This window comes from Eublepharis macularius, chromosome 5 (assembly GCF_028583425.1).
Source record: "Eublepharis macularius isolate TG4126 chromosome 5, MPM_Emac_v1.0, whole genome shotgun sequence".
Lineage (NCBI taxonomy): Eukaryota > Metazoa > Chordata > Lepidosauria > Squamata > Eublepharidae > Eublepharis > Eublepharis macularius.
Genome location: NC_072794.1, coordinates 38,976,061 through 39,003,812, shown reverse-complemented (window position 1 = coordinate 39,003,812; position 27,752 = coordinate 38,976,061). Strand labels below are relative to the sequence as shown.

At 43.8% G+C, this 27,752-nt stretch overlaps 2 pseudogenes; both read right to left on the bottom strand.

Annotated features, from left to right (window-relative positions):
* Positions 1-5,268: 5,268 nt before the first annotated feature.
* LOC129331539 (U6 spliceosomal RNA) lies at positions 5,269-5,339 on the bottom strand (annotated as a pseudogene).
* LOC129331541 (U6 spliceosomal RNA) lies at positions 5,340-5,398 on the bottom strand (annotated as a pseudogene).
* Between the last annotated feature and the right edge of the window lie 22,354 nt (positions 5,399-27,752).

Here is a 27,752-nt window from a genome sequence, read left to right as displayed (position 1 = left end):
GTAATTTTTTAAAGGAAGAGTACTGTATTAGGTGAGTCTACCACTAGGACAGAGCAAATGAGATGGGAATGGGAGAAAAAACACACTTTCAGAAGTCTATATATTTTGTATACATTGTCAAAAGTCTTTGTTTTGAATTATATGATTAATAATAATGCTTAGTGTTTTATATTCCCAAATGGGTGATGGCGAGGAGTGGGCATTGCCACCTGTTCCACCACTAATACCAGCAGGGTTAAGGCAGGGGAGGGCATTGCCACCTTCTCTGCTCCTAATACCACCTGGATTAAGGTGGAGGATGGGCATTGCCAACTGCTCCACTCCTAATACCAGCTGGGTTAATGTGGGGGGTGGGCATTGCCACCTGCTCAGCTCCTAATACCACCTGGATTAAGGTGGAGGATGGGCATTGCCAACTGCTCCACTCCTAATACCAGCTGGGTTAATGTGGGGGGTGGGCATTGCCACCTGCTCAGCTCCTAATACCAGCTGGGTTAAGGTGAGGGAGGGGCATTGCCACCTGCTCCACTCCTAACACAGCTGTGTTAAGGTGGGGGATGGGCATTGCCACCTGCTCTGCTCCTGATCCCAGTTAGGTGAAGGAGAGTGGGCATTGCCATCTGATCTGCTCCTGATCCCAGCTGGGTTAAGGTGGGCATTGGGCATTGCCACCTGCTCCACTCAAAATACCTGCAGGGTTAAGGCAGTGGGTGGGCAAAGCCACCTGCTCTGCTTCTGATCCCAGCTGGGCGAAGGGGGGTTGGGCACTGCCAGGTGCTCCATTCCTAATACCAGCTGGGTTAATGTGGTGGGTGGGCATTGCCACCTGCTCAGCTCCTAATACCAGCTGGGTTAAGGTGAGGGAGGGGCATTGCCACCTGCTCCACTCCTAACACAGCTGTGTTAAGGTGGGGGATGGGCATTGCCACCTGCTCTGCTCCTGATCCCAGTTAGGTGAAGGAGAGTGGGCATTGCCATCTGATCTGCTCCTGATCCCAGCTGGGTTAAGGTGGGCATTGGGCATTGCCACCTTCTCCACTCAAAATACCTGCAGGGTTAAGGCAGTGGGTGGGCAAAGCCACCTGCTCTGCTTCTGATCCCAGCTGGGCGAAGGGGGGTTGGGCACTGCCAGGTGTTCCATTCCTAATACCAGCTGGGTTAATGTTGGTGGGTGCATTGCCACCTGCTCTGCTCCTAATAACAGCTGTGTTAAGGTGGCAGAGGAAATTCCACCTGTTCCGTTCCTAATACCAGCTTGGTTAAGGCGGGTGGTGGGAATTACCATCTGCTCTGCTCCTAATACCAGCTGGGTTAAAGCAGGGAGTGGCCATTGCTATCTGTTCTGCTTCTAATACCAGCTGGATTAAGGCAGGGGGAGGGCATTGCCACCTACTCTGCTTCTAATACCAACTCGGTTAAGGTGGAGGGTGGTCATTGACACCTACTCCGCCCCTTATACCAGCTGGGTTAAGGTAGGGTGTGGGCATTGCCACCTGTTCAACCACTAATACCAGCTGGGTTAAAGCAGGGGGGTGCATTGCCACTTGCTCTACTCCTAATACCAGCTGGGTTAAGGTGGGGGATGGGCATTGCCACCTGCTCTGTTCCTAATACCATACCAAAATGAATCATTTAACTCTAGAGTTTGAAATGTTCACTGAGACACTGCTCTCATTTTTTTCAGTGTTTTGCTGGGCCCCTTCCTCAAATTATGCCCTCTCTAAACAGAAAAGTCTGTCTTCAATCTAAGGTGAGAAGGTGGGATGCAAATATTTTAGACAAACACATATATTTTCAGACACGTTTCTGAACCTATAACATTCATTTGGTCCAGAAGAAGTTACCAGGGAGAAACATAGATCTGTCTCATCTGCATGGGACAGGACCTCACTATTGTATATGTATTAATACAATTGAGTCCAAGAGGAATTAAGAGAATTTCTCTTAACAGGCCTACATATGCTGGGGGGGAAAATATGGGTACAGAGATTTTTCCCTAGAAGGAGCAAAAGCAGTTCAGTTACTGTGTTTTTTACCAAGAAAAAAGGAAGAGGTTTAAAAGTTTCCCTCTCTCCTCCTATGCCATTCTCCTTCTTGATAAATCAACCCCCAAGGCAGTATTTGCAAAATATTTTTTTAATGAAACACAGAAGAGTGGTTGACCCCAACTGTAAATCTCAAGTGGTCTCTAATCCAGTGGAAAATGAACCCTGCCCCTGGAACTTCTCAGAACTTAGACATGAAGAATAATAGTGTAGCAGTTGATGTATTAATGGTTTTCTAGGACTTTGGTCATAATTGCTAGGCAGGTCTACTTGGGCTGGGCTAATGGCATATAAATTTGAAAGAATTTCAAATGAAGTGGCAGGCCAGTACAATTTGAAGTTGCCGGATAAAGGGAGAAAATGAAACAAAATACTGATCCCTCTTCCACTCGTGAAGTTACTGTGCAGTGGAAATTATCCTTGGTTTTGCAGTCACAACAGAAAAAATATTATAGGAAATGCTTACATGCATCTAGCAACACACTTGTGGGCAAACAGGTCAATGGCAAATATAGCTATAACTAGCAACTTGATCTCAGTTCATTTAATTGGATGCCTATATCCTGCTCTCCTCATTAAAGTACTGAGGTGCGTGTTTCATTTACAGCCTTTGCAGTCATTGACACGAGGCAGATATTTCAGAGACTTCATGTTAACCGGAGAGCACTAATTTAGTGTCAAAGATATGAACTCCCGCAAATATGACACCTCCTTCATGGCCTCTGCCAAATCCATTTGATGGGTGTATTGAGTGTATCCAATTTAGTTTCTCATCTGAGCGCTAGAATAAAAACTGCTTACTACATGGGAGGAAAAACAAATTTTGCTAGTTTAAAATGCCGCCACAGATGCTGGCACGATGAGATTTTCAATTTATTATTTTTTTGCTTAAGATCTATGTTTCAATATAAATTAAATTACAGGTAATCTTCCTTCTTCGTTGATGCCCATTCATATTTAGTAGATGCATCTCAAAAAGAGAACCAATGTTGCTGTTATAATTTGCTGATTTACTGTTTGCCAACAACAACAACAAAAAGCAGCCATGTTAGCATGAGTGTGACATTGAGGGTGTAGGAAGAATTTAATTTGGATGTGGAGAAACGGTAGATTCTCCAGTGGTCCCATAATCAAGAATCGGAATGATGCCAGTGGAGCAAGATTACCTTAACTGCTTCTCCAGTCTATCAGTTTAATAAAGTGCCTCTAGCTTAAGGCAGCCAGACAAAATCCTACACAGCCCTGTTGAAGTGTGGCTGCCTCCCTCCCATATCCTATCTAGTCTGATAAAGGGAAATCCCAAGCAGGCCTGTCAACTGATGCCAGCTGTCATCCCCTATGCATTTGGAGTAAGGGCCAGCCTGGACATTCAACAAAACTTATAGCACAATCCTTTGGACATTTGGTCAGACATAAATCCCACTTTGCTTGATAAGGCGTTTCCCCAGGGGAGTGTATGACTGCAGCCTTAGTCTGAAATTCCTTCCACATCTGGAAAATTAGCATGTCAGGTAAAGGTCAAGGTGTGATCAAACCCCTCTCATGATGTTTTCTACACACAAGGTGTTTTTGTTATGAAAAAAACATTAAGGAGGGAAGCCATAATCATCACTGTCGTGGTCCATTCGATAATATCCTTGTCCTCTCAGCAGTCTTTCCTCTTTACCGGAGACTCATTTCCTTGTTCCCTGAATCTACAAGGCTACAGACAATCTTCCTTCTTCAGCTAGCATAATGTTGAATGGACAGAAAGAAGAGCAAAGGCCACCTTCTTTGGGAGTTAGACAGTAAAAAAGAGTCATTCCTGCACCATTTATTTATTTATTATTATAACATTTACATCTTACCTTTCTCCATGGTGCGAGGCAGCTTACAATACATAATTAACATATCAAACAACGGCCGATTCCAGACAGCCCTCTGCAATCCGAAACATTGCGCGTTGTCGCGTGTCATTGCGCGGAAAACGCGAAATATCGCGTTTTCTCGCGCGAGTTTTGCATGACCTCGTGCAAAACTTGCGCGAGAAAACACGATATTTCGCATTTTCCGCGCGATGACGCGCGACAACGCACAACGTTTTGGATTGCAGAGGGCCGTCTGGAATCGGCCAACAATAAAACTACAAATCCTCCACCATATCAAATAAAATCCCCCCACCCTTAAAAGTTCTGGTGAATAGAACAGCCTTATAGTGCTTCATAAAAGCTTCCAAGGATGGGTGCTCCCCTCAGCTCCTTGAGGATCCTATTCTATAAAGTGGGTGCAACCACTGAGAAATCATGGATTCTCATCAATGCTGGTCTGGCTGCTTTTAATGAGATGACAGCCAGAAGAAGGTGGCAAGCTGAAAATGATAGCTGGCACACAGGGACATAAGGGCCCTTCAGCTGTTCCAGGCTTTAAAGGTTAAGACCCGCAACTTGAATTGGACTAGGAAACCAACTGGCAGCCAGACGAGCTCTTTTAAAATGGGCAAGATGTGTTCCTGATGGCCAAGCCCTGATGATAAATGGGCTGTTGCATTCTGAACTAGAGATGGGCACGGTCCAGAAAATGGGCCAAAATTCTGCACGGTCCAGACCAGTTAGTGGTTCGTGAACACACAGTTCGTGAACTCACCTTTTCCACAAATTTTGGTCTGTCTGGGCTGGTCCGTTAATACGTTATCTGTGAGTCAAGACATCCTGGCATTGATCTATTAATTCCATAGGCAATGGAAGGCACATCCATAGACCTTTTGCAGACCTTAAAAACTTAATAGGCAGCTCTGCCTGCCAAGCAAAGAGCCCTCAGTCTGGAAGGGAGGCCGGGGACATTCTGCAGCCAATCTTAGCCCTCAAAAGTTTGATGGGCAGCTTTGCCTGCCAAACAAAGAGCCCTCAGTCTGCAAGGGAAGGCGGGGACATTCTGTAACCAATCTTAGTCCTCAAAACTTTGATGGGCAGCTCTGCCTGCCAAGCAAAGAACCCTCAGTCAGCAAGGGAGGCTGGGGACATTCTGCAGCCAATCTTAGCCCTCAAAACCTTGAGAGGCAGCTCTGCCCACCAAACAAAGAGCTCCCAGTCTGAAAGGGAGGGCGGGGATGTTCTGCAGCCAATCTTAACCCACAAAACCTTGACAGGCAGCTCTGCCTGCCAAGCAAAGACCCCCCCCCCCATTCTGCAGGGGAGGGAGGGGACATTCTGTAACCAGTATGTGAGCAAGGAGAAAGGATTAATTTCTTGCGCAGGGGCCATGCTAATCTTCTCTGTATCGTTCCAATTTTAGTATATGTGCTGCCGAAGCAAGCACAAAAATATGGAACGCTTCACGAATTTGCGTGTCATCCTTGCGCAGGGGCCATTCCGATTCGTTTTCGTTTTCTCAGCCATGCCGGACGCTCCTCTCGGCTGGTCCGGGAGGAAACGACCGGGCACCCTGACCGGGCGGCTGATCTGCAAGGATTAGCCCCCAGGACTCCCAGGGAGGGAGCCAGGGTCCGGGACGCGGCGGGAAGAACTCCCCGAAATCAATGCGGGGAGGGAATTGCCCGTTTGTCCCTATGGAGGCCGGCAGATGTGCGCGGCGCCTCGAGTGCCGCCGGGCAACGAGAAACGGCAAGTAAAAGAAACAGGCGGAAGCCTGTAAACAAGCGAATCCCTTCTGTTCTACAAGCGTTTGTGAAGGAGAGGTTGATCTGAAGAAGACTCGCTCTTCCCCTTCGTGGAGTTCCAGAATTTTGTTGGCGCCCCCCCCCCCCCCAAATGGCAGCAAAGAAGCAAAGTCCCGCTCTCGGTAAGTCAATCTCGGCCACCTTGCAGAAAGGGGAGTCGCTCGAAGAATTGGTGCGCAGGGCGGTGGTGGAAGCCATAAAACCCTTTGTTGACAAGCTGAACGAAACTGATCAAAGGGTGGGCTTAATTGAAAGCGAGGTGAAAACCATTAAGGCAGCAGCGGGGGGGGGGCAGAAAAGTCTGCTCTGGAAAGTGCGTCACTTGGAAGGCTACAAAAAAGGAGCTGAAGTTGGTGGAGAACCAACTGATCGGGCTACAAGTGGAACGAACGCAGACAATTTTGCGTCTCCAAAACGTGAAAGAGGAGGAAAATGAGGATCTGTGGGATTTGGTCTCGGAACTACTGGCGACACCCGCGAGGACGACTAAAGAAGAGGTTAAAAGCGCCATTTTGGAGGTCCGTCGGGCTTCTTCAAAATATGCAACAAAGCGACAGTTGCCTCGTGAGATCATTATTGACTTTTCAACTAAAAAGATTCGGGACACCATCCTATATAACTCATACAATGCGGATTTGGACTTTATGGGTTTGAAAGTCAAGATTTTGAAGGACGTTCCATTTCTAGTCCGGAAACGGCGTTTTAAATATAAAAAGTTTGCAGCTCTTCTGAGGGACCATGGAATAAAGTACAAATGGTTATTCCCGGAAGGAATATGGTTCAGATATAAAGATCAGGCCTATAAGATATTATCAGAAGATCAACTAAAGGATTTTGAGAATAAAAACCCAGAACTCTGCTGCACCAAGAACGAAGAAAAGGAGGAGCCGGAGGGGGGGGGGAGGAGGAGAGCATTGCAACAGCAGTTGCACAGAGAGAATTGCGTCCGGGACCCAGAAGGGGGAGGAAAGTTTAATCAGAATTTGAAATGTTTATTCTCTGTATGATTAACCACTCCATCATTATTCTATGGAGCTATTTTTGTATTATGACAGTATGAAGGGAAACATTGAAGTGTAGTGTTTAGTGTTTGTAGTTCATTCCCCCCCCCTTTTTCTTTTTCCACTCCCCTTTGTCCCTTCCCTCTTCCCTTTCCTTGTGATAGTCTGGTGTAGTGTTTTGTAGTTATGAAAAATAAAAAAATTTATAAAAAAAAAAAAAGAGAAAGGATTAATTCCTTAAGCAATGCCTGGGAAGCTGTCCATGTGGTGAGTGAGGGGGGCTCTTCCCCCACCCTTTTATGATTCATTTTGCCTCATTGCAATTTTTTGGTGCTGCTAGCCAATGCAAGTCAATTGGCATTTGTGACTCCAGTATCTACAGGAAGTTTCCTGGGAGCAGCCACTTTGGGGGCCTGTAACTTGGATGTCCGAAATACAATCTTGACCAAACTTAGAGAGTGGCTCAACGAGAGGCTGCTGAAGATTCTCTACAAGTTTGGGCTCTCTGGGTGTGAAGCGGGCAGAGCCAGGGCCCCTGGAAGTGACCGACTGCAGACCAATGAACTGGTCCTTGAACTGGGCTGTTCCGTGAAAATTTTGTGGTCTGTGAAAATTGATGGACAATGGGCCGGTGGTCTGTGTGGTTTTCCCAGTCTGTGCCCACCTCTATTCTGAACCAGCTGCAATTTCTGGGTGTTCTTTGAGGGTAACCCCACACAGAGCTCATTAAATGCAGCTGTAAAGCTTACTTTGCTCTTCAGTTAGACAGATGCAAATTTGCCATTTATTATGGCAAATACAAAGGTTATATTTGCTCTCTGAAGTTCTTGTTATGCTCTCTTTCTATTAATTCTGAAGTTAATTTTTACTCTAAGCTCTCTTGTTTCTTCCAATGTAACTTTGATTTGTATGAAAATGCAGGACTCCCTTCCTCCCCACCCTTCAATATTATCCTTCTTCCTTTCCTCTCTCTGACTTCTCTTCCACAATTAGGGCATATTTTGGTGCCTAGTTCTGCCAGTTTCACTGCTACTACTGGCGGTCCTCCCAGAGCTGGGTTTAAGTAATTACATTGAAAAACCAAATTAATGCAAACACCTGCTGTTCACTGAAAGCATCTTGGACTGGAATTGTGTTCAGTTGTCATGTGCTATCAAAAGGTTAAGCCTAAAAAGCTGTCCTCAGCTGACACCCCCATCACATCAACCGTCCACCAATTCCTAGATTATGGAGATACTGGAAAAGATGAGATATAGTGAAAGTTAACTAAACTATTTCCCTCACAGAGGAATTCAGGAACCTAAGAAATCATCACTTGTCCTCATAACAGGTGATGATTTAAAATCTGAATGAGTCCCTTTAATTAGAAGCTATGCTGATATATTTAGAGATATGCCAGTATCTATCCAAGCCATACCAGTATAACCTCAGTCATTTTGGGGGTGGAGTGGGTATTAGTTGCCATCCTAAACCTTGAAAACATAGGATCAGGCTAAACAAGATGCCAGACAAGTGTTTATTCAAGAGCTGAGAGCCAAGATACAAGTGACGTCTTACACAGGTTGGACACTTGTCAGCTTACCTCAAGTTTTGATGGGAAATGTAGGCGTCCTGGTTTTACAGCTTGGCTCTCCATTACAGCTGCAAGACCAGGATGCCTACATTTCCCATCAAAACTTGAGGGAGGCTGACAAGTGTCCAACCTGTGTCAAGCATCACTTGTAGCTTGGCTCTTAGTGATGCAATTTTATCTGGGAACTGTAGTTTTCAAAGACAGAACTGTGCAGGATCGCTGGGGGAGAGGAATGAGCAGCTTCCCCCACCCCCACCCCCCACTCAGGGTAGAATCTGTTATTTAGATGTCTTATAAAGGTAAGCAAGCCAGATGCCAGGTCTTTAAAAAAGTTCCCTCTCTAGCACAGCCAAAAGCCAAATGAGATTAGGAGCCCTATGATTGCAGTTTACTTTTGTTATTACTTAAAGGAAACTGCAAGGTCCAGTGCTGGTATGTACGTGTGTGCGTACCTGTCTAACTTTCTCTTATAGAACTAGCATCAGGATCAGGAGAGGGAAATCTAGTTTGGGAAAATAGTACAGGAGGAAAGGTTTAAAATTCCTTTAGCACCACTTCTGCAATCAAATTAGCAGCCCCAAGTAGTTGCTTTAATTATTTTATTAATGAAGGAAATTTCACTGATCCCCTGAATTATTGTCTAGTTTGAGCCCCAAGCAAAGTTCCATCATTGTCCCTAGCAGTAATATCAGCCTGAGCATGTGGGGTGTGTGTGTGTGTGGCGGGGGCTTGGCTTTGTCTTTGAAAACTGCAGTTCCCTGGTAAAATTGCATCACTCAACACTTGAATGAACACTTGCCTGACATCTCATTGAGCCTGACTCATAGTCTTATCCTTGGTGCTACCATAATGTTATTTCAATGACAACTATGATATAACTTTAAAAATTCCCATACAACACATGCTGAGCAAAATACGAGTCCCATCTCCCAACCTCCAACATAGCTTAGGATACCAGCTAATTCTGCAGCCAATCAAGCCTGTTCATAAGCACTAAGTTGCTCGGATGGAGGTTTACCATTCCCCTGGTCAGGACAGAGGAATGGGAATCCCCACTGCCAGCAGGCACTTCCCAACACCACTCAGTTGGCTGGTGGGGGGAAATCAAGTTGGTCCTGACATGGTGATGTCACTCCTCATGTGCCCAGAAGTGACATCAGCATGTCATTAGGAAATGCCAAAGACATTCTGTAATTTGGTCAAAACTTTATGATTAAACTGAGTGCACAGGAGTGATGTCAGCATTACCAGTGATATGATGATGTCACCAGCAATTTCCTCCCATGGCCCAGTAAGTCCCCCAAAGCCCTCCAGTTGCCAGGGGATACCAGGCAACTCTACTCAGATAACAGGTGTACAGCTTAAGGTTCTCATGATCCACACAGTTAGAATACACAGGGGGAACAATGGAGATGGGAATCCCAAACAAAGAGCAGTTGGCATAACAAGGGATGATGATGATGATGACGACAACGATGACAACATTTGATTTATATACCGCCCTTCAGGACAACTTAGTGCCCACTCAGAACGGTTTACAGAGTATGTCATTATTATCCCCACAACAAAACACCCTGTGAGGTGGGTGGGGCTGAGAGCTCCTAGAAGCAGTGACTAGCCCAAGGTCACCCAGCTGGCTTCAAGTGGGGGAGTAGGGAATCAAACCCAGCTCTCCAGATAAGAGTCCCACACTTTTAACCACTACACCAAACTGGATGCACTGTGCACAACTAACCAAGGAAGAGAACCTGTAGGCAGGAACTATCCTTGTTGTTATTAACATTTCGTAGAGTATCTAGGTAAATCAGAAAATCAGAGGGATTCTTTAACTTTTGAGAAATAGACATACTGCCAAGCTGCACTAGAAAATTAGACTGATTACCAACATAAGCAATTCTTGTTTGTTTTTGAGACTGGCATCCACAAATGAAGGTTATGCCAACACACAGCAGGAATCCCCATACGTTAGATGGCTGCCCTTCTCCCAACATCAGCATAGTTCCAGTATCTTCAGACTGACAAGACGTTACACAATACTCATGCAGCTTCCTCCACAACATCAGCTCATGTCAGCAAAAGGCATTAAAAGAGGAGGGGGGGAATAGACACACTATTTCCTAATTATCCAAAGCGGCTTTACATGTAATATTTTTCTAAGCCCAGTCATCTTCAAGGTCCTCAATGTCATGTCTGGGCCCCATCCATGCCAATTTTGATTCTGTTGTGCTGAACAAAATGCATCCTGCTGTAACTCAATATCACTTTGCCAGTGTCATAACTCTTTCTCAGGCTTTCACTGGTGTTTATCTGTTGGACTGTAACAGCTTCCAGTGTTTATGACCTTGTATTCCTTCCCAGACTTCGATATGTCTTGCTTCCTAGTAACTCTTGATATCACAAATATGTGGAATGTTCTCACACCAGGAGAGCTCCAAAGCCTTGTTTAGGGTGGGGGTAGGGGGGTGGAGGAAGCACACTTCATGTTAAAAGAGAAGTTTCTATCACATGATGTCATTCCTATCAACTTCTACTCTTGCTGCTTAGATGTCTACTTTGCTTCTAAGTAGTCCTATGCACCTGTATATGGAAATGATCTGATTTCTGAATAAAAGCCATTTGACCAAGAACTTGTGTCTTGCTGCAATGGTCCAGGGATCTATCTGCTGTATCCTGTCATCCATAGCCTGACACTCAATTTTTTGCACACACACGCACCCCACTCACCGGGACCATTTTAAATGTATTTAGCCTTTCATGGTCTGAGACTCCACACATCTGCAGAACTACCAGTTCCAACACGCTTGCTGGAACACCTTCACTCATCTGGACAAGGCTTTTTAAAGGAGCTGACCTGCAAAGAAGTGAGATCAGTGGCTGCTTGTACCCCGACATCCTTTGCTGCAATTCCCTCAAGGTGGTATGGCTTGCTAGAAGAGGTCAGGAAGGCTTCCACGCTACTACTATTCTGTAGAAATTGCAACAGAGATCATTTCAGGATGTTGTTTTTATGAAAGGGGTATTGTTGTAGGCTTCAACAATACTGCTAATGCAAGTACTATTGAATTAATTGGCTTTTAAATGTTGTAATTGAGTCTCTGTGGGAAAAGTGAATTATAAATGAAGTAAATAAAAACAAGATGTGTATATCCCAATCCTTGAAGGACATGCAGATGTTCCAGCTGCTCAGCTGCTCCTGCAATAGACTTGTACCCATGCAATCTGATGAGTGCCTGACAACTGTTCCTACCCAGTTTTGCTGCTCTTGGTAAGCAAGGGGGGCAAGGAAACTTCTGATGAAGTATCATATTCACTTTTGGCCTGTGTTCCAGTAGATCCGTGCAAGCTTACTTTACAATCAAAGAAATACACTAAAAGTATGCCCAACATGTTATGGTGCCTTGGCTTCCTTCCATTCTGTATCCTGTGAATCTGTACCTGATTACTTGAGACAGAAGGCCTAATTCAGCATGAATTGTAGTTCCATCCTATATACTGGCAAAAAAATGCTTAGGATGAAAACTAACCCCAGTGCCAGTGAATCTCCAAGTCATGCTGGCATATCCAGAGATGCAGCAGCAGCCATCAGTGCCATCAGTGTTGCTCTTGTATAACTGCTATGCTGGTGGGAGAAAGCAGGGGCATGCCCTGAGCAGAGCAGGACCTAAATTCCCCAAGTCTCTCTACAGCCCCAGTTCCCTCCCCCAATGCTGGTATAAAATTAGACTATGGAAAATCCTGGCATAGGCCATAGAGGCCATGCAAAGGCAAAATGAAATGCCCCACTTTCCTCCTCATCCCAGGCACTGGCTCAGTTTAGTATGCTAAGGGCCAAGCTACAAGTGACGAATGACACTTGAATGGGCAAGTGTATTTTTCCCTGTTCACTTGCCCTCCACTCAATCCACTTGCCCTTCAAGTGTCATTCATCACTTGTAGCTTGGCCCTAAGTCTACAGCCAATCATATTGCTCCCACAGTGGCTACTCATGCCCCCCCCCATCCTGCACGTACACACACTAAATAAACCCAAGCCAGGATATCCTGGTAATGGAGATGATAGGTCACATAGTATAGAGCTGTAACAATCCAGCCCATGCTGTGCTCACTCAGGGTCGGATTACAGGAGACATTAAACGTGAGCTAGGTTGTGTCAGTCCCTGGCAGGTAGACCCCTCAAGCTCATCCACAGTGAACACATGTTGGTTCCAGCAGAATCAGCTTTATTAGGATCTATGTAGTTCAGGTCTGTTCTCCATCACGGAGCTTGGCAGAAGTGACAATTCAAATCAAGCAGTCTAGGTTATAGTTGATTTTCCCACGTTCAAAATGACAGTTAAAGTTTTGGTGCACAAGCCTACTAGAGTTCTGCGAGAATCTGTTCAGTTATGACTATGCATCAGGTATACAATAAAGTACTCCCAACGTCTGAGAAAAGGAGTGAAAGCTGGCATCTAGACACACCAAGGTCACGGCTAGCCAAGACTCGCGTATTTCTCTAAGATAACAGGAGAGGCCCTTTCTGGGTCCCAAGGAAGTAACGTCTGCAATATAGTTACAGATGATCAGAGAGAGTTGCACAGTATTGATAAAGCAATATAACCAGCATACTGTGGTACAAGCAATATAACAAACAGACAACCATGACATGGCTGTACACAGACATGACAGGTTGGGGGAAACTCACATTTAACTTGAGACTGACACTTGTCTTCAAAGTAGTGTGTGTGGGGAAAATGGGCTCCCATACTTGTCTGTGGGGTTAGGGAAGACGTAGCAATTTCTTTCTTTCCTCTGCAGAAAACTGGGGGGGGGGAGCAGCTATTTATCTTACTGTGGGAGACACGTTTCCCAGGAATGTCCTTGTCTTTGGCAGTAAGATGATCAGCCTGCAAAACTATGTTGGGAAGAAAGGAGGGAATTGTGAAGATTCTCCCACGTCCATGCATGTGCTTCAGAGCCCATTTCTCCACACACAGTATTTTAAAGGTAAATGCCAGTCACATAACAACAACAACAACAGCAATCAATCACCATAACAACAACAACAACCTTGTGCTTGTATACTGCCTTTCAGGACAACTTAACACCCACTCAGAGCATTTTACAAAGTGTGTTATTATTAACCTCATGACAATCACTCTGTGATGTGGGTGGGGCTGAGAAAACTCCAAGATGCTGTGACTGACCCAAGGTCACCCAGCTGGCTTCAAGTGGAGGAGTGGGGAATCAAACCTGGTTCTTCAGATTAGAGTCCTGCTGCTCTTAACCACTACACCAAATACGTGTTCCCCATCCAACCTAACTCATGGTTAAAGTTTCATGTAATCAGATCCTCAGAGCACAGAGCTTTGCACTTAGGTGGTGTGAAGTGCACTCAAATTTTGTTTAGAAATAAATTCTCCCCACCCACTTTTTTACACCTGAATATGATACTCCCTATCATCTCCCTGATCTTCTAAGATCAGCATCTGTGCAGCATGAGGGTCGGGGAGGCCGCTTGGTGGTGTTGCATGAACTTACGCATATTGCGAAATCCCAGCACCAGAATTAGTGGCTCATTGTCTCTCACAGAGACCGAGATGATCTGATTCTTCCTTACTACTAACCTCTTGTAACTTCTCTGACAGGGGATGTTTTTCTACTTTTGGTCAAACAAAGCCTTGGCCTCTTATCTATCCCTACCCTAGACTGAAAAGCAAGTATCCATGTCTATCACCAAAGCATTAGCCTCTATCCCCCACCCCAATATACTCTGCCCTATCTGCTTGCCAGTCAGCGCAAAACCATACAGGGAGAGAAATGGTAAAAGGCTGAATAGACAAGGATAACCTAACTAATAAATGGGAAAAAATCTGACAAAATATGCACAATTAATATACAAATACAAAGAAACCAGTGCAGTCAAAACATTTGTTATTCCGATTAGGAGCTGCCCTGCTCCAAGAGAAAGAAGCCAGGACTTCTGCCTCTATTCTGTCTGGTCCCCTGACTTCATCTATGAAAGCCTTGCCCCTGGCCTCTGCCAAGCAGACAGCACAGCCTCAGATAAGGCAGTTCACGCAAACACCACTGTTCGTAGAGAATCAGAAAGCACTGATAGTGCAATGACTGGCAGAAGGTGGAAAGATTATGTGCAGAAGCACCAATCAGAATCTTTGGCAGGAACAATGGCAAACTCTCCTGGTTTTATGGCATCCTGATCAGGCATAGATCTACTCAATCTCTTTTGCACTTCTCTCCTTTCCCCTTCATTTCTTCATTGAACTCAGCATCAGTGAAGCACCAGAGCGCATATGGATGATTAACTGCCTTCCCTCATTATTTCCAGATTCCATTCATTTTCCTGTTTTCATTAGTTACAATAATTATACTAATGAAGAGGGCCTGTTAGCTTCTATCTGAATGTATATCCCCCAACACTTACCCCATCACCAACCTGTGTATCCACACTGGAATGTGAATCTTACTGAAAGCACTACAGCATATAATAATAATATAATGATAACATTTGATTTATATACAGGATGTTCAGGATGACTTAACACCAACTCAGAGAGGTTTACAAAGTATGCTGTTATTATCCCCACAACAACAATCACCCTGTGAGGTGGGTGGGACTGAGAGTACAGATGGGCACGAACAGAAAAAAACCCAAATATGATGTTCGTTGTCATCCACAAACAGGGACTCACAAACAACCACAAACATGGCCCTGTTCACAAACATGTTTGTGGTTGGCTGTTCGTGGGGGCCAGCAGGCTCTCCTCCAGCCATCATCCAAGTCAAGATCCCTACTGCACCACTACGAGAAACCTGACCTGGGCAGGCACCAGGAAAGGTACCAATAATAAATAATAGCTTGGCCCAGAGCCTGGCAGCAACCCTGGAAGAGGTAGATCCCTACCACACCACTCCCAGAAACATTAACTGAGCAGCTGGCAGGGAGAGCTGTGGTTACCAAAGGCTTATACTACATAGGAATTGGATACCTTCACTGCTACAAACTAATACAGCAAACTGACTGCACACCGATGTTTACATTTCCAAGCAAAGGAATGTTTTGATAGCCTCCATGCTAATTGCATTCTGTCCCCTTGTGATTTATGCCCCCTTCTTTCTCCTCTCTCTCTTCTCCCCTCCTCTTCTGTATCTGCCCAGTTTTGATCAGGCATCTGATGAAGAGAACTTGATTCTCGAAAGCTTATGCTATAATAAAATTGGTTAGTCTTAAAGGTGCTACTGGACTCTTTTTGAAAGAAAATTTAAGCTCCAATGCACTCTTTCTATCAAAATGCCAACAGCAACTGTCTCTCTCCCTCTCCACTGTCTGCAAAGTCAGAGCTGGGAGCCCCCCTGCTCTTTGCTCCCTTGTAACAAATTTGGAGCTCCAAACTTGAAAGGAAGACCTGCCTATTAAGCTAAATTGGGCTTAGATTGGGGTTTCCAGGGCAATAGCAGGAGTTCAGGCAGAGTTCAGACAATCCCTGACTAAATTGCCAAGGGAATTGATTGCAGGTGAACGAGGCTTGCAATGACTACCTGTTCATTTAGAATGGGGCAAAGAGCACCTGTTCATTTAGAATGGGACCTCACAAACAGCTTGTTCACGAACAGCAGATTGGGCTGTTCGTGGCTTTTTTTTGTTCGTATTGCTGTTCATCTCTAATTGAGAGAGCTCGTAGAAGCTATGACGGACACAAGATCACCTAGCTGGCTTCAAGTGGAGGAGTGGGGAATCAAACCTGGTTCTCCAGATTAGAGTCCACTGCTCTTAACCACTACACCAAACTGTCTCTCAAGGAAATCACTGATATCAGCTACTTATTTGGTTGCTCCCCTGCTTTATGGTTGTGGTTCCTGGTACAGCAAGTGGCACTTCACCAAACTGAAGTATTGGACTGTTTCTTTCATTCAATTGTAATTTGAACTGAGAGGGAGTCAGTGTAATTCATAAAAACAGTAAAGGAGACCTCAACCAACAAAGTTAAAAACAATAAACAACATTTAAATCACAAACATTAACAGAACCAGATCACTGATCCAGGCTCGATTTTAGCCACACTCAAATGTCCTTTTCCTAAGGAGCTTAGTCTTTGCTTATGTTTCTAAAATATGATGGTAGGTGCCTTCCTAACAGTTTCTAAATTATAAGCATCTCAGTTAGAAAAGGATTTGCTGAAATTTGTTTCCATCAATATCTATAATTTCAGGTATCTGAGTAAAAAAAAAATCAGATTTTGAGGTAGTCAGATGGAATACTAATTGCAAATAAAGGAGAGAAAGAAAACCAGTGCATAAAGACACATCAGAAATATACTTAGTATCAAGCCAGTATCAAGTGTTATTTCATTCAGCCCCTCAAGAATAAATGTATGTGATTCTTGTCAGAATTGAGAGACGGACAAAATGTGTCCGACAAGAATTGTTACAGTTCTAAGTTTACCACAGCCAGCATAAGACTGGCCATTCCCTTCAACGGAGGCAGAAATGACCCAGTTTTATTGTTATCATCACAACCAAATTTCAGTGTCTCCGTTATACCACAAAGGTATGATGTTTCTTTCTCCAGTTTTTTAAATTTCATGCTCTCTTTCCATTGGAACTATTCTAACATTAACCAATTCAAAGTGCTACATTTTTTGGCTGAGTCTCAAGAATCCACATAATTGCATTTGAACCTCTAAAATATTTATTTACTGTCAGATTCTAAAAACATAGTCACAACATTAAGCAACTTTGCATGGCACGCCAGAAGAATAAATGCGCTACTTAAGCAACTCACTGAAGCTTGATTACTGTTTCTGTCGAACAGCTTTAATTGAATCATGAAATGACTGAAAACCCTTCATGAATGACTAAATACACTTTGTTGCTATTCACTCAACTTGCAGTGCCAGTACTGGGGAGAATGTGGCTGTTTTTAACACCTCTACACATTTACATATGCCAGGCCACCTACTTTTACTGAAAAAGAGTATTTCCACTACTTCTCTCAGTGGAATTAATGAGGTCAAGCATGTAGCCATGCTAATGGGAATGTTTGGATGCTGATACAAATATAGATTTACAGTCTATTTCAAAAGCTATTTAAAACCAGAATTTTAAATTGTAGAGCCAAATGTTCAGTGGCAAAAAAAAAGCCCAGGTTCATATTGTTATCTAGGCAACTCATGATTTCTCCACGTTGCTCAAACACACATAAAAATATATTGAACTTACATCTCATCTAAATTCATTGAAGTTTGGGCAACTGCCTCTGGAAGACTTGTTGAAAGGCCTACAATGATGCAACCATTGGAATCTCTGGGATCTTCGAACGTTTCCGCAATGAAGTATAGAGAAAAATCCCGCTATGATTTTGACACTTGACCACCAGCCTAAAATCTACAAATGTAATTAGTAACCATTAAAATCTATGGGTGCCATTAGAATAACTACTATGCTCTTGAAGACAATATTTTTAGATTATTGGAGTGCTTCTCTATCCCATGACCCGTGGCCACCCTGGCAATGTCCCTTTTTTGTAGTTAGAGGAGGAAAGCATATGCCAGGTTTTATCATCAACAGGATCAGTGACCATTAAATTAATATGCACCCTTTCTCCAAGCAGCTGAGAAGAGAATATGCATGCTTAACACCAATTTATCCCCACAACAACCCTAGGAGGCACATTAGAGAGGAACTAAAATCATCCTGCAAGATTCGTAGCTGAGCTAGGAATATAGTCCTCCTCTCCCTGATTCCTGTTTGAACTGTACCTCAAGTGGAATTGCGATGTATGTCAAAAAAAGATGTGTTCGCCAAATGTGACTTTAGTTGACTGCACGGCTGCTCCCCACAATAAGAATGGAAGCATGCTGTGGCCTCCAGATGTCAGCTAGGAATACAGGAATCCCACCATCAGTTAATTGTCAAGAATTCCAGTCCCTGCTGTGCATTCTCAAGAGAGTTTGGAAGAGATACCCTGAAGAAGCTCTCTTGAGGATCCCAGAAGGTACCTGGTAGAGTGTTTTATGGATTCTCAAGGGAAACCTTCCAGCTTCAAAGGGCTGGTTTTAACAGGCAAATCATGTCCAGAAATGAAGCCACCTTTGAGAAAAATCAGGGTATGTTTATACATCTGTAGAAGGCTAGTTTTTTCTTAATCAGTGGCTCATAGTTCTCATAAGGCATGCAGCTCACTTGACACTATACTTCTGAATCTGATAAGGCTCATATCAAAGTGCCTGCATACATTTCTTATAAATGTACAGATTTATGTAGCAGAGTCTACTACTGCAGGGCCTTTGTTTAATTAGACAGTCTAATTGGAACTTGTTTTATCTCGTCCAACAGAAGTAGAACAAAAAATAGCAGTGTGCTAAATTTCCTTATCTGTTCTCTTCAGGGTAAATACTCAGTGGAACTAAAAGACCTGCACTATATATGATTTGCTTGTATTTACCTTAACATTAGCAAAATGCCCATCAAAGAACAGATATGATGCTTTACTTCCATAGAAGAGTAGCTGCCTGGAGCAACATGTTCATGAGCTCCCAAGGAATCACTGACCAAATGGAAAGAAATGGCATTCCCACAATGTTTTGATTTATTAAAAATATTTATCATTCTTCAAGCACAGCTAGAACCCAAGGTGGGTTCAACCCTGAAAAATGCATAATAGATAAGTGATCAGTAGAGCCTAATCCAAACAGCTAATCAGACCAAGCCAAATGCCATCCCAAATAATTGCTTCACAGCCTCTCCTAAAGGTACAATGAGTGTTTATCTCAAGTCCTACAAGTCCAAGATTATGGTAGGTCCTATGGCAAATCACTTAGATCTAGACCGTTTCCACACACCCTTAAAGGGATGGCCCACTCACCGAACACTGGTGGCTTTGCCTCATGAATCCAGACATCTCCATTTGCAAAACAGTTGCAAGCCGTTTGGCTTCTGTTTCTTCAGTGACTTTTTTGAGAATGCACTTTCTGCTGTCCCAGAAAAGGCACTGAAAAAACAAGCCCATGTCCATTTTGCAAATGGAGACGTCACTAGCATTCCATTTGTGTGCCGTCCCCTTAAGGGCATGTGGAAATGGGCCCTAATTATAACACAATTACATGTTTCTGATTTCAAACTTTACTATTGGCTTTACTATTAAACTTGGCTTTACTATTAAACTGGTCCATCAGGCCAAAGGCAACTCCATATTGGTCACCATAGTTTTCAATAAGGGTGTGCAAAACCAAGTGAATGAGAGCAGAACTACAAGTGACAAAAGGCAAAGATTGGACACTTGTCAGCTTCTCTCAAGTTTTGATGGGAAATGTAGGCAGCTTGGCGGAATGTTGGACAAGTGACAGTTGAAAAGTCCATTGGACAGCAGTCAGAGAGCCAAGCTGCAAGACTAGGATGCCTACATTTCCCATCAAAACTTGAGGGAAGCTGACAAGTGTCCAATCTGTGCCTTTTGTCACTTGTAGTTCCGCTCTGAGTTAGAAATACACATGGAAATTTTTCATTTTGTTAAAGCAGCTTCCAGAATGGTGAACCAAATCCAGGAAACCAAAATAAAACAGCACCCTCCCACAAAAAAGGTTGTGTGTTTCATTTCAGTTTTCATCTTGCACCAACAGTGGCAGCAGGCAGGCACTGGGCCTTCATGGCAGCATCTTGTTTTCCTTAATGACATTCACCAATCGGATCCCAAGGGGAGAGAGCCCTTATGTTATTAATTAACTCGGTAAGTGGGAAGGGGGGATGCACACAAAGCACATGAGTGAATCTTTTTTCTCCTGTTGTTACTTGGGTGATGGCATTGTTTCCCTGCCAATTGGGTTATCTCAGAGGGAGACCTCTCTCTGCCTATTGGCTTTGGAAGGGGAAATGTGCAGTCTTCAATCATAGGCCACAATTCTAAAGACACTTCCCTGGGAGTAAGCACTGCTGAATAACATGGGACTTACATCAGAGGAGACCAGTTGGGGCACATCTTAGTTTGTTTTGCAGCAGTACCTAAGCACTAGTCAGTTTCCCCCACCCCATCAGGGCACTTGGACGGTCGGTCTCAGTGAGGAAAAGTGCCACCAGTAGAGGGTGGTGCAAGTGGTATAGTCAATCAATCAAACATGATAAAAGCCCTGGAAGTCTTCAATCATAGGCTGCAGTTCTAAACTCACTTGCCTTGGAGTAAGTACTATTAAATAACATGGGATTTACATCTGAATAGACTTGTTTAGGATTGCTTCTCCCCATCCAGCATCCACCAACACATTATTTAGAAAGAAATTCTCCACATCAAACAAGCCAAGCCACCATGAGCTATTCATCTTCTCTGTCATTTTAAAAACAATCCTGTCTACCCACAGCAAAAGGAAAACCTATTTTTTTAAAATAGGTTGGTTTAGGCTCTGTGTGTGTGTGTGTGTGGTGCCAAGGGGGTGTCAGACACTTGGACAATTGAGATTGGCGGCAATTAATGCAAGAACACCCCATTTTGAAACAGAAGCAACAGCAGGATGCAAAGGTAATATTTGATTGACCCTATGGAAAAAGAAAAAAATTAAACATAAAGCAGAATTGTATTTAATGCCTCCACTCAACTACCCCTTTGTTAGCCAGTTTCCTGCCACAGTGTGTGCCTGCCAACACTCACCTGCTTCAAGGTCTGTTGTTGTTGTGTGTAATGTAACTGAGGAAAAACTTGGTGGGTCAATCGTTTAAAGGGAGTACTGTGTTCTGTATGATTTTGGTGCTATTAAGTGCAAAAATAGCTTCTCTAAAGAGCCTGATAGCTCGCATTGCAAAGAATGGGCCTAAAACTAATGCTAAAAAAGGGTTAGATCCAAGCCAGCAATGCCTCACCTGGATAAAACCAATAACGGTTAATAGTTTGTTTGGAAATCCCAGGTTCGAAAATGAAATGGAATTTTTTTCAGAGGGATCTCCTGATTTTCAGTAATAATAACAACTCGCAACTACTATTACTACTTTTATATACTACTCTTCTAGATGGATTAGTGCCCCACTCATAGAACAAAGTCCGTGTTATTATTATTCCCACAATAGAGCTGGGGAGCTGAGGCTGAAAGGAATGGCTTACCCAAGGCCACCTGCTGAACTTATGGCAGTCGCAGGATTTGAACCAGCAGAGTGCTGATTTGCAGCCCAATAGCTTAACCGTTATGCTACAGCAGCTCTCTTAATATTCTGAATACTATACTATATAAGTGCAGAGTATACACAGATGACTAAGCCATCTTTAGCAGCATCAGGGCCACCACTTATTTCTTAGTTTTGTGTTGAGGATGTCAGTAGGTAAGGAGGTGGCAGCTGGTGGTCAACATCAAGGACTGCTGGGTGGAAATTCACCCGATGAGAAAATTTACACAAGATGTGAGGCATTTTGGATTCAGAATCTTGGATTACATTGATAAGGGACACCATTGCCAGTGTTTTAGACTAATAAACTTTCCTTATGATGTTCAAAGCATTATGTGAGAAAGAAAATTGTGCCTTCCATCTTGCTCCACCACATACACAGAAAGGAGGCTTCTTCACAGAACTGTATTGTAACCTTCTCTTTCCCATCAGGCCCCTGCTATATCACCCACATTGCACTTCAGATGAAGAAATGATTCTGGAATTCTCCACAGATTTTATCTGGACATGTTTCCAAATTAGAATTGAAGCACTAAGCTATTTTCATTGGACTAAGTTTTTAAAATCTGAATTCTTTTTTTAAAAAAAATCTTAACTCTGTGTGTGCCATCTTAATTTTTTTTTTTAAAAAAATCTGTTTGTCATAGCATTCAATCCCTTTGAGTTCTCTCCTCATATAGATAACCTATCAATGTACAGTCTGATAAAACACAAGGGGGAGATCCTGACCATATATAGGTGTGTGTACATGTGTGTGTACATACGTACCTACATACATACAGTCATACACACATACATACATACACACTTATATATGTTTATATTAAACTTGTTATTTTGTAGCATTGTATCATTGTACACACATATATCCATAATTAACAGAGGAGGCATGCTCCAATTCATGAATTTGTTTGAAACTGTATTCTTGCTAGACTGAAATTCAGGGATGAGTGCAGCACAGCACAGAGTGAATCTGAATATGGCAGGCTATTTTCATAAAGCTAGTGATCTAGAAGAGCTCATTGTAGATAGAATACCAAGGACCACCTCCACCTATCTTGTGCATGGCAGAGCAGATTGTTTGATATTCCAAGGAAAAACAAAAAGTCATCTGCTTCATATAACAGCCTGCCACATCATAATATGCCCAGTATAGTGGTGGCATTCTAGGTAGGGAAGTGGCATGCCTGAAGGGACTCGGAGATTGCTCCTACCCCCCCTCGATGAAATAAAATGCAGAGACCAGGTTGGGGTATAAACAAGGGCAAGTTTATTAATTACAACATATCCTGTCATTGCGGCAAGGGATATAACTACGGTACAGGTCAAGACCTGGGGTACCCCTGGACCTCCATCTTGACTGGTTTGAGTGAGCCGCTGCTGTCCGGGTGTGTTCCATCCAAAGGATGGCTGGGACCTGGCAGCCAGGCAAGTGCCCTTTAAAGCACCAACCCCCACTAGCCATGGAGTCCGGGGGCAGCCTTGTCCAGGGGTCCCACCAGGCAGTCTGCCCTCGCAGCTGGCAGCTGTACAGCCTCACCAGCCGCTCTTGACAGACCCCAATTCCCAACTAATGGGAATGTGCCAAGGGGGTCACCAGCCCACTCATTTTATGCTATCCTGCCGGTGGCTAAACTATTTACATTACCGCTACACCACTCAAATTAATAGCTCCTGCAGTGCAATGTAGGCGAAAAACAACACTCACGTTGTGCAAATTAGGGAAGAAAAAATTCCTACCTGCCCGATAAACAGCAACTGGCTAATCCTGCACTGCACATAGGGAGTGGTGGGTTGGCTGAGCACAAAGCACCAACTGAGGGCAGGAGAGGCAGAGCTGGCTTATAAACCCTCAGCTTGCCCCCTCCCCCGGCCAATGCCTGGATGCTTGGGAAGCAACAGGCTGCCTTTCCTCCGGGGGCAAACCCGGCCCCCGGTCTCGGCAGCCTTGCCTGCTGCCCGGGAGTGTCGCATTCCCTTAAAAACAAACACATTTGTAAATAGACTGATAAACTTTCCTTATGCATCTCATTTTCTCCAACTGTTTCCTTGTCCCATCCCTTAAAGTCCCCTGCAGAGCCTCTTGCCTTTTCCTGCTTTCTTCTTCCCATCCACGAGCTAGGGTTTCCAGGTCCCCTTAACCTCCCAGCAGAAGGAGGGGACCCAGCACAAAGTGTACGTGTGTCTGCTCCTGGTGCCATGTGATGACACCACCTCCAGGAGTGATGTCATCACATAGGCCCCAGGAGCACTCCACGCTTTGCACTGGGCCAGTTTGGAGCACAAATCAACCCAGAACAAAGCATTGGAGTGCTTCTGGGTCCTGTGTGATGGCATCATTCCCCCTTTCTCCACAATGGGGTCTGAAAGCTGCTTACATAATTTTCCTCTCCTCCATTTTATCCTCACAACCACCCTTTGAGGTAGGTTAGGCTGAGAATGCATTACCGGCCCAAGGTCACACAGTGAGCTTCTGCAGTAGAGCAGTGATTCAAACCAGGATCGCCCTGATCATAGTCTGAAACTCTAATCATTACAACCCATTGGCTTTAATGGGGTGGCTGCTGTTGAACAGTAGCAACCAGCTAGTTCTGTGAGATTCAAGCATGCCACATGGTATTAAGTTGCCTGGTGATTGCTGCCAGCCCTGACCCTAATAACTCCTCAAAGGTTGAAACAGCCTTGGAAAGGGCCAAGCTCCTTTTGCCATTTACTGACAGCAACCAAGGCTTGAAGACTGGTGATACTGTTGTGGTTTCCTAGTGACCCCACCACAGCCATTGGAGCTGCTTTGATTTTTTTAAAAAAAAACTTTTAAAATTTGAGATTTCTCTGCAAACCTGGGACTTTTTTCAGGTTTGTAGAAATATCTGTCTTGTCTGTTCATGGCTCCAACTCCAGATTTAAGCCATGGCCAGATTTGGCCATGCATTAATAATCTGAATCTTGAAGATACTCTATTAAACATGGCAAGAACTGGCATGGAAGTGGCATGGCATGGAACTGTCACAAAAGTCACAACAATCCAGATTCCAGGAACTTCTGATTTTAACTACCATCTCAATGGCTTGATTGATGTATTTATGAATGACAATCCAGTTGATTGTTGTTAATATTGGAAGCAAAACTAAAGAGTTCAATCAAGTGCTATTAATGGATAAATTGTACATAGAAGAGAGCAATTTTGCATTCTGTATGGGAGAAAAACCACTTGGTAACATTCTAGCTCAAGCTTAGTTTTTAATAGCTAACGAATTCTGTTCCTTATATTTATAGATCTGTAAGCCATGACCAAGCAAGCTCCACACTCAACAAGATTAAAACAGCAGGTGATACAACTGGTTCAGAAAGACCTTGCCATGGCTACATGTGTCTTCCAGCAATTCAAGTTTGTTACAATAAGGAACCTAACAAACAAGAATGAAATACCATGATTTGGGCTGATTTACCAATGCATATTACAGCTCTTGATTTCTCCACACTTAATTTTGAGTGGGGGGCTGGCAGCTGAAAGCCGTTTCACACATTTACTCAGAGTCTTTCCACACAAGACATCTGACATATAAAGAACAAGTGTCGGGAGATGCAAAGTTAGCTGGGAAAGGTAGCTTAAAAAGACAAGAGCCAGCGACAGGACAAAGACTTTGCTCTACACTGGAGCTGTGAAATGCCAGAAAGGAAACTTCAGTCCACTATAACTTCTCCAGGTCCAAGCTGAGCTCTGGAAGATAGCTCCAGCCCATTTCCATTCCTCACTGCCTTCTGGTTGTGATGCCACACAGTTTTTGACTGGAGAGGTGAAATTGACAAAACCGGGAGGCAAAGATGAAACTAACAAACCCGCTGAGGAGCGATCTCCTCCAGCTCTGTCTTTTAAAACTATGCTTCCCAGTTAACATTGCCTCTCCCTATACTTGACAAACACACACCAAGGCATCTTGTTTAGCGAGACTCTCAGATTTCCTGTCAAATAATAGTGCTGCATCCTGCAATGCCTTCCTAACAAGGCTCTTCTTGATACATGTGTTCGTCACATTCGCACTTTTATAAATCTAATATGTTCAGTAACCCTGAAAGTGAGAACTGTGTTTGTAATGGTGTGATAAGCAAGGCCTTGTAATGCTGTATGTGTGAATAGTATCTGCCAGTTATCATGACTACAAACACACAGAATGGAAGTATCGTTCAAGAGGACATGGAGTTTATGTGTTCATCTTTTTTTCACTGAGCAAGAATGGCACTTCTTGGTATATTTATATAGTTTCTTGAATCCTATCATCCATCTGAAGGAAGCACACAGAGTTTTTCCACATTCTTCTCCTTTCCTGCAACTGTTCCCATTCCCTGAGATTATAATTCCTGGGTTGCAGGGACCAAACAGAGGAATTGTTATGAGGTTGGATGTGAGGCAGGACAAGAGGATGGGGGATCAAGCCTTTTACGCAGCACTTTAGGAAGAGGAAGAAGGGTGGTTTTACCTCCTTGTCCTCACCACTCCATCTCCCCGCAACGCACATGGTCACACATCCTCGGGAGTGATCTTTCCAGCAGTTAGAAGGGGGTGCAAAATGGCACAATTGTGGGGAGATAAAGTGTTTCATACATGGAGTGGTAGGACATTGCCTACTATAAATAATTTTCATATTCATTCAATATTTTTCTCAGAATTTATGTAAAATATTTTTATCCTGCCTTTACACCCAATAAGGACTGCCTATGCCTATATGAACCTACCACGCCAGTCATCTTCAGAGGCCCTCCTTCAGATGCTCCTGACATCAGAGGCTAGAAGGGTGGCAACCTGAGAAAGGACCTCGTCAGTCAAGGTGCCAAAACTTTGGAACTCCATTCCCAGAGAAATTTGTCTGTCTCTCACTATCACTGTCTTAATGTCATCTGCCAACAAGCAAAAAAAAAATGGTTTTGGTTTCCTCACTAATTCTTATTAGCATGCCTCCCTGTTGGTGTGTCTATGTGTTTGTATATTTTATTTAATTGTTTTAAGATAGTTTTTATATATTTATATTTTAAACACTATTTAATGTTTGGATGTTTGCTACCTTGGGGATCCTGAGCTGAGTAGAAAGGCAACATAGAAATGTTTGAAATAAATAAATAAGTAAGGGCCCTCGAGGTGGTAAACAATTAAAAACATTAAAACCTACATTAAAAACAATATATATTAATATAGAATTAAAAATATAAACAGGAAAAAAGGGAACACCAAATAAAACTAAAAAGTCTTTGCCAACTAGAGGAAGATAACAATCAAGGGAGAGACAGACAAATCTCCCTTGAGAGTGAATTCTACAATTTTGGTGCTCCAATTGAGTGCTCCCTTTTTCACAGGTTGCCAGAAATGAACCTCAGATGGTGGGGAAACACAAAGATAACCATAATGGTCAGGGAGGAGTATTGTTCCTTAAGATATGCTACTTTCAAGCTCTACAGGGCTTTAAAAGTCAATACCTGCCCCTTGCCTCAGGCCTAAAAGCCTGTGTGGATGGGAAAAAATCCTAGAGTGATATGGTCCCCATGACTCAGCACTGTTTCCACAGCATTGTGTACCAATTGTAGTTTCTAGACTACAATTGTAGTTTCAAGGGCAGCCCCACATATAGCACATTGCTGTATTCTAATCTAGGTATTGTCAGGGTATGCAACAGTGCCAAGATTTTTTGTTCCTGTTGTTGTTGTTGTTGTTTTATTTACCAAGGAAAGGCTGCATCTTGCTTAGCAGCTGAAGCTGGTGAAAGGGACTCTTGGCCAACGCAGAACTGCCACACTGTGAATCTGCTCCTGTGGGTAGAGTGCAGCCCTATCCAGAACAGGAGATAACTCAACATCCAGGGCTTTTTTTCAGGAGGAACGCAGTAGAACGGAGTTCCAGAACCTCTTGAAAATGGTCACATGGCTGGTGGCCCCACCCCCTGATCTCCAGACAGAGGGGAGTTTAGATTGCCCTCCACGCCGCAGTGCTTTAAACTCCCCTCTGTCTAGAGATCAGGGGGTGGGGCCACCAGCCATGTGACCATTTTCTCTGAGGGCAACCCACTGAATTCCACCACCTCTTTTCCCAGAAAAAATGCCCTGTCAACATCTATGTCAGTCCTTCAGCTCACCAGTTGTAATTCTGACTTGTTGTAATTAACCATAAGTTTAGCCCTCATCCATCCCAAAACAGTGCAGGGATTTTCATTTCCTTGTCGGGGCAGGAATGAAATAATTCCTGGCATGACAAGGAAGTCTTCCACAGCTCATAGGAGTGCACTCCTGAGCTGCCAGGGCTGTTCTCCAGCTAAGCAGTGGCAGGGAACAGAGGCTGGGAGTAGGGGA